This window comes from Trachemys scripta, chromosome 4 (genome assembly GCF_013100865.1).
Source record: "Trachemys scripta elegans isolate TJP31775 chromosome 4, CAS_Tse_1.0, whole genome shotgun sequence".
NCBI lineage: Eukaryota > Metazoa > Chordata > Testudines > Emydidae > Trachemys > Trachemys scripta.
The window spans coordinates 27,221,423-27,229,192 of NC_048301.1; the positions used below are offsets into that span (position 1 = coordinate 27,221,423).

General features: G+C 39.4%; 1 protein-coding gene across 2 annotated transcripts in view; it reads right to left on the reverse strand.

Moving 5' to 3' along the window:
• The window catches only part of BDKRB2 (bradykinin receptor B2), a 35,709-nt gene extending 34,009 nt beyond the window's left edge, over positions 1-1,700 (reverse strand). Inside the window, exon 1 of one of the 2 annotated variants that reach the window (XM_034770168.1) lies at positions 1,547-1,700. The gene's annotated coding sequence lies outside the window, so the exon portion shown is untranslated. The remainder of the gene's footprint in view (positions 1-1,546) is intronic. The other variant, XM_034770167.1, reaches the window with a different exon arrangement.
• Positions 1,701-7,770: the final 6,070 nt, after the last annotated feature.

Consider the following 7,770-nt stretch of genomic DNA (forward strand, 5'->3'; position numbering starts at 1 on the left):
AAGTTTCCTAAAGTTATGGCCCACATTACTGGTGAGCTCCTCCAATCAAGGACCCTCATTGGTCATGTCTGGATTGTGGAGTGTTCAGGTAGCGCTGACTAAACTCAAATCCTGTTTAACATGCATTGGGCTCATTGTAAAACCCGTGGAAATTTTTCTGGGGCCTGCCTCTTCTTCTTCCAAAGTCTTGGCCAGGAATTTGGCCACATCTATTCCTGGATCTTTCTCTTTCCTTCAAGTCTGTATAGTTCAAAACTTGACAATACTGAGGACAAGTAAACCTGGGACAATTCTCAGTTATGAAGAAACTCCCATTTAAACATCTTTCTCTCTTTCATCTGCAAATTTCCACAGAGCAGACAACAATAACAACAAAAATCATATTATTGATATGACTTGCTATCCCAAGACTTTTAAAATAGCATGTTGGAATATGAGACTTTTGGGGATTATGGAGTGTAAACAGAAATTTTTCTAACACATGCATTTTAGCCTTAAAATATATCATTGTTTAAAATAATACATATCCAACAATGTAGTGAAAAGTAATTCAAAGTTGGGGATCCTAGTGACAAACTATTTGAATTCCCCTGTCCTGGTGTTCTGCTGTTGTATTACTATTGTTATAATGCTGAGACATCTCTAAAAGTCACTGCATGCTGCACCAGGAGTGACTTAAAATTTCTAGCATATATTGTGACATTGTTACCTGCTCTTTCTACCATATCTTCCTAGAAATAACTCCAACTCTAAGCTTCTTTTATTATCATCAGCTTACAACTCACGTTTTTTGACACTTTAAAGCTTTTCCTTTACTATAATATAAAGCAAGATGTAATTTTTAACAAGAAGCTTGATAATATTTAAAAGTAAATTTGAACTCTGTCAGCTTTGCTGTACATTGCACACACTTTAGATTTTCATATTTGCCTTCTGTTATTTATTAAGCACACATAATAAAGCTCAGCAATGCAAAATACACATAAAAAGACAGTCCCTGCCCACAAAGCTAACAATCCAAATAACAAGCACAGAAGACAAGATACCCGTAAGAGACACAAAAGAGAGAGTTCACTCAGTATGTTTTCTCTACAGTTTGTTAGGGAATCTCTCACTGAAGACAAACTAGGAAGTTTGTGGTCTGAATTCTTTTGCACTTTTGGGAGACACAGTAAGTGACCTACGGTTACAATGATCTGCCCTCTGACATGCAGTGTAGTCACTTGGCAACTGAAATTCCACTGGGTCAGTGACACCTTAGCTGCTGTCAAGGGGTGTCATTTTGGGCTGCAAATCCCATTAATCATCAAGACTACTTTTGAAAGATAGAGTCTAACATTAAAACAAAATTTGAAGCAATTTAAGATTAAGAAATAATCATAATTAATAATAATCCTCCCTTGTAGCATAATCTCTTTTGTAACTGAAACAGAAACAGAGAAAAAAAATATCAAGGAATTTGTCTGAGGAAGAAAAGAAAGATTGTGGTGAATTTGAATAATTGAGGGCTTTTCATATTCACTTAAAGAGAAGCAGAAACACGTACCTTCACGCCAAATACACCTCAAAGGAGGTAAACGTTGGTAAAGAGAGAGATTTCTGTGGACAGGATTTCTGGCTGTTCTATGAACGATTCCAACTTCTGGTTTTCTGCTCAACTCTAGACAGAATAAGCTCATCCCACTGTTCATGACATCAGACTCCTGGATTTTTTTTTCTCCCTCCTGTAATCTCCTCCAAGATCAAAGTTTGGCAGCTGTTTTCAATATGAGATCACTGGTATTTGACTAAAACTTGTGAATAATACAAATCAAGCTATGGAAGTGCAAGGAAAATCCCTCTCCCTTCCTGCCTCTATGACTTTAGGCTTGATCCTGTGTGGTGCAGAGTGCTTTCTAATCCTGTTGGCTTCACTGGGAATTGAAGGTGCCCAGCTCTAGAGCTGGTCAGGAATTTTTCTGGGAAAATGTCCCCCCCCCCCCCCCCACTGGAAAATGCTGATTCATCAAACTTGAAACTTTTTGCGGGAAAGGGTCAGGTTTGACACATTTTTCTACTATTTTTTTTTTAATTCCAGTTTTCTGCTTCAAAATGACTTTTGGTTTTGAAATTTAAGCTAATTATATTTTAAAAAATCAAAGCTGAAAATGAAATGTTTTGATTGACCCAAACCAATTGGGTTTTTTTTCAGTTTGCAAAATTTTTGAGATTTTGACTTTTCATACTGATTTGAGACAGAAACTTTTCTTGAAATCTCAAAAATGTTCCTAGGAAAGGCAAATCATTTCCCACCCAGCTGTACTGATTGCCTTGCAGGGTTGGGACCTCTGTGAAATTCTTGAAATCAGAACAGATTAAATACCCCCTGTGCCACTGCAAAGGCTTTCTCTCAGAGGGATAAATCTATTATTTGTGTTTTCACAGACTTCATAAGACTCAGAGAGATTTACTCTCCCTCAGGAGAACTGCTAGTGACTTCCTCTTGTTGAAATATGTTTGCTGTTATGTTTTTCCCTTTCATGAAAGGTGAAATTCTTTGTAGAGAACTTGTCTGAGCTTTGTGCATCACTTAAGTGGGATTTAAGTGTTCCATACAGCCTTGTGCTAACCCGCTGCGCTGGTGGATTACACCCAGAGAACAGAGCCTGAGTTTTTCTGTCTAGATTAGAGAAAACATCAAACTAAGAAAGAACGAATATCATGTCTCCATGAAAGAGACATTATCACCTTGTAATATTGCGCATCTGAACTGAAACAAAAAAACAAAAAATGGCATCTATCATTGCAGAAAGGCAAGGAGGCACCTCTTTATTTAAAGCTACAGCATGCAGAAAACAGAATGGCATCGCCTTTCAATTACACACACCAAATTCTTCCTCCATAATTAAAAAAAAAAATCAAGCAAACATTTTTGTTACTAGCTTAGTCTTATGAGAGGTCTGTCTTTACATTGTGATCAAAAGTACCTGCCGGAAAGGGCATTTAGCACCTGCTCTTTTTTCCAGTTCTCTATCTACTTCCTTCAACTCACTCTCTAGAGTAACATTATCATTTAAAACTTCTTCAGGCAAATAAGAAGGACAATCATTTCCTTTCCGGTCTACTGTTAGCAGCTTGTTTTCCTTTCTGAAACCCTTGTAATAGCTTGCTCAGTATGTTTCTGTATTGTCTTAACCTCTACCAGGTAAAAAGAACAGGAGTACTTGTGGCACCTTAGGGACTAACAAATTTATTAGAGCATAAGCTTTCGTGGACTACAGCCCACTTCTTCGGATGTATATAGAGTGGAACTTAATTGGCCTCTCAGAGTTGGTAAGACAAGTCCCACATGTTCATGCTCTCTGTATGTGTGTATACATATCTCCTCAATATATGTTCCACTCTATATGCATCCGAAGAAGTGGGCTGTGGTCCACGAAAGCTTATGCTCTAATAAATTTGTTAGTCTCTAAGGTGCCACAAGTACTCCTGTTCTTTTTGCGGATACAGACTAACACGGCTGCTACTCTGAAATCTACCAGGTAAGTCATCAGTCCTCATTCCTTCATGACACCGCTATTTCCCCCAGTTCCAGCCCTCCTTTCCCTGTGCCAATACTCTCTGGTCTAAGCATATAATCCCAGAATTTATAGCTGGACTCTTTACTCTGTGTTTTTCATTCAATCATTTTGTTAAATCTTCGCTCAGTAGAATCTAGTTTGTTAGGGACATTTTAGAACAAACTCTTCTGGGGGTTTCTCTGTCGTAGAGGGTGGGGGAGATCTGTATGGTAACAGGAAATGTGCAATACAAATGTTGCAAACTTCATTATTTAATGCCCTTTTAAGTACCTGTGCAAGGGGTTCTTCTAGCCCGTTTGTTGCTGAATGAAAAGCGGCAGATCTAGTGTGCTGTACACCATTAATCCTGAGGAATGTTTGAAATTTCTCAGAAACCAGTTGAGGGCTGTTATCTGACATGATCCAGGAAACCCACATGCAGTGTACAGATTCCCATATACTTTGACGTTTCATTATGTATGGTGCTCTACTTCTGGCCGTCTGCCATAAGCACCACAACCCTAAGTACATTCATTTATTCTTCTCTGCAAATTCAGTACTTTGGCCAGGGCAGAGTGGCACATGGCAGTGAATGACTGGAAGCAGTTTCAGTATCATGGGGGAGGGATAGCTCAGTGGTTTGAGCATTGGCCTGTTAAACCAAGGGTTGTGAGTTCAATTCTTGAGGGGGCCACTCAGGAATCTAGGGTGAAATAAGTACTTGGTCCTGCTAGTGAAGGCAGGGGGCTGGACTCAATGACCTTTCAAGGTCCCTTCCAGTTCTGGGAGATAGGATACCTCCATTAATTTATTTATATATTTTTATTCTTATCTTCTCTACAATAAGACACTGACCTTTCTATGTCCTCATCTGAGTCTAGCCACCAAAAAGAACTTCTGGGTGAATTTTCTTTATCAGTCGTCTTTGTGATGTTCAAGTAATTCAACCAGTATTCTCACTTGTAAACTGTTTGGTATTATTCCACTGTAAACAATCATCTTGTACTGATAACTACATTTTTCTAACAAAGTAGGGATAAAGTCTCTATCTCCTTTCTGATTTCCCCATTTAGAAAAGGATGTGTTGAATTACTTTTAATTAAAACATTTCTTGTTTAGTATCCATAATTATAGAGTTCTCTGGATGTAATAGGAAAATCATCTAGGCAAGAGACCTGTGCACAGTGATTTCAGTTCTGGATGTGGCTCCACTCTCGTAGCTATTGTGAGAGCTTTTCAGCATTAGCATGTTTTACTGAAATAAAAGGCACATTTAAAAAAATCTTGTATCAGTCAGTGAAATATTATTGGTTTGAACAGGTGCATTCCATACCCTGTAACAGGAAGGCTGCTGGAATGGTATTAGCTTACTTTCAGAAAAAGGTAAACTTTTTTTTTTAATTGGGCCCTCTGTCCTTGATGTTGTGCTGATACACAGTCAGAAACAGAGCCCTTCTCTCTGTCCTGGCTGCTGTTAGAAGTGCGATATACTTGGTGCCTTTGGACCTAGTAGGCTAGATTCTGGCCTCCTTGGTGTAGAGGGCACAAAGAGATGTGGCCAAGAATGTGTCATGCTACCGTGATTCCAGGCTGGTGTAACCCATCGCCTTCCAGGCAGTGACATGCCAAAATAATTAGGATGTTCTAAATTACCCTGGGGGTTGAACTGACCCCTGATTGCCCCAAGAACTGGTAGACTGCTGTGATGTCATAAAGCCATTATTAGTCTTGCTTCCAGCCTTGCACTGAGCACAGCTTGGCCAGATCCAAGGATCAGTATGTTTACTAAAGACTTGCGGGGATATTTTCCTGACAAGCACTCATGAAATGTAATTATCCCCATAATAGTGCCAAGCCCTTCTTTTTTAATGAAAGTAATTCCTCAGCTTTTTATATGTTCTGGAAGCAAATGTTATGTTTATCTTTTCCCCTTTATATATTTGTGGAATGATATTTCCTAAGCCCATGGGAGAGACAGTGCACGCTAAGAGTATAGGAAGCTCTGAAATATAATGCCCCAGTACACAGAAGCTTTTCAGTTTTGCTTTTGCTTCTTTTTCAGTTTTATCTCTTGAGCTACGCTCATTTCACATTTTCTTCTTAACTTTGCAAACTGTTGGCTGATTGAAGTTGATTAATTTGGAATGAATCTTTCATAACCATTCAGCATTGCTATAAAAGATCCAAACTCTAAAATATTTCGGGGTACAGCCACGTTCTCCAGAACTGGTTATTTTTCAGGGGATGTTTCTGCATCTCTGCTATGCCCCGAATAACTTCCATACAGGAATAAAGCACTTTTTTCTTTTTCTACCGTAAAATTATATTTTTACAGTCTTCTCTGAAACTCCGAGGATTCTTACACTTTCTTCAGTATCTTTCCCAATGCTCAATGTGGCTTCCAAATGACAGATGACCCTATTTAACCCCTGCAGCACCTAATGTACGATTCTCTGAATACTAGTTTACTAGCTATGTCCTTCAATTAAAAATATCCTCTTCCACAACCTGCTGATATGATTGAGACTAATGAAGCTTTATAAATGTCACCCCTCTTGCCAAGTTAGCACAGAATTCTTCTGCTTTTGGAATCAGATATCGATTCACCTCCAACCAGGAGTTTACCGGGACTTTATAATCCTCACAAATTCTGAAATGCCCATCAGTTTCTGGAACGTGCACAACTGGTGCCGTTCATTCCCTGAACTTGCCAGGTGAAATTATATCCTGCTTGTGCAATTCTTCTACCTACCCATCTACTGGCCCCTTAAGTTCTATTAATATTTTTAATTTTGGCATCACAGACTCAGGCTTCACAGGTTATTAATTGTGGTCACACAACAGCAGGATTCACAGTCCATTTGTTGTGCACTCATAGACCTATTAGAGTGCTACTACTATATAATATGTGTCATGGAGAATATTCCTAGAGGCATTAGAGAGCTAAGCCAATGGTATCAGACATCATTGCCCCCAAATGCCAATGGCGAGGGGGCAGTCATGTCATCTACTCCTAAGAATGAAAGGAATGCAAGCTTGAAAGCGCTTGTGATATAACGAGTGAGTATCTGCACATTCCGATTCATATCTCCTCCACTAGTGACCATACACCAAAAAAGCCTGACTCCTATCCTTCTACAAGGGACTGCTTCTCCCCACACCGGATGTGATTGTGGGCATTCCTTGGGAGGAAAATGGGGCCCCGAGAACCTCTCATCACAGATATATACTGAATACGGGGCTCTCTCTGTCTCCTTTCCATTTCCAGTGTGTTGGAGAAGGGTGATGCATCTTGTCCTTTATTGACAGAGAGGGAGTAATATTTTGAGCATAAATAGGATTTGCTGTAAGCACCACTGAGCATTTCCTATGTAAATGAGAGTGGGACACTGGCAGACCAGGTGCCAGCTCTTGCCAGGGCCCCTAGGCCTCAACTGAACACTGACAAATACAGAGCTGGAGCCAGTCTGGTTCACCTGTGTGTTTAGACTTCATGAAGTGCTTGTAAGTTGCTGCATGCATTAATCTCACTTGTAATATCTGTATCCCATGTTATAATGTAAGAGTTAAGTGTTTGCTCTGTAACTGTAAATCACCAGAAAGGAGAGAAGCATTAACAATACTAGTTTCCAACTGGAGATGTTATCCTCTGACTAACAAAGGAGGCCCATCAACACCAGATGAAGCATTGTGCACGTCAGAGAACAAAAGATTTTGTTGATTGCTTCCTTCCCCACCACATGAAGAGGAGATGTGCAAGTGAATTGCTCCCAATGGTGTATTTGAAACTTGATGCAGAAGGGAGGAAGGAATAAAAAAACCTAACAAGGAGGAACAGTATCTTTTTTCAGAGTAGCAGCCATGTTAGTCTGTATCCGCAAAAAGAACACGAGTACTTGTGGCACCTAGAGACTAACAAATTTATTAGAGTATAAGCTTTCGTGGACTACAGCCCACTTCTTCGGATGCTGCTTGGACTCTACAGGGCAAGGATTACTAAGCATACACAAAAGATGCTTAGTGCTTGGCCTGGGTTAGCCCTAAAAGACATATAAAGCTTGCTTATCATAGAAACTTCTGTTACATTTTGAAATTTAAGATTGGAACTCATTTGTGTGTATGTTTGTTTGCTTTAACCTCGTAAATAGCTCTCTTATTTCCTTTTCCTAGTTAATAAATCTATAGATAGTTCATTATAGTGCAGACTACTGTTGTATTTCCTGGATAAAGT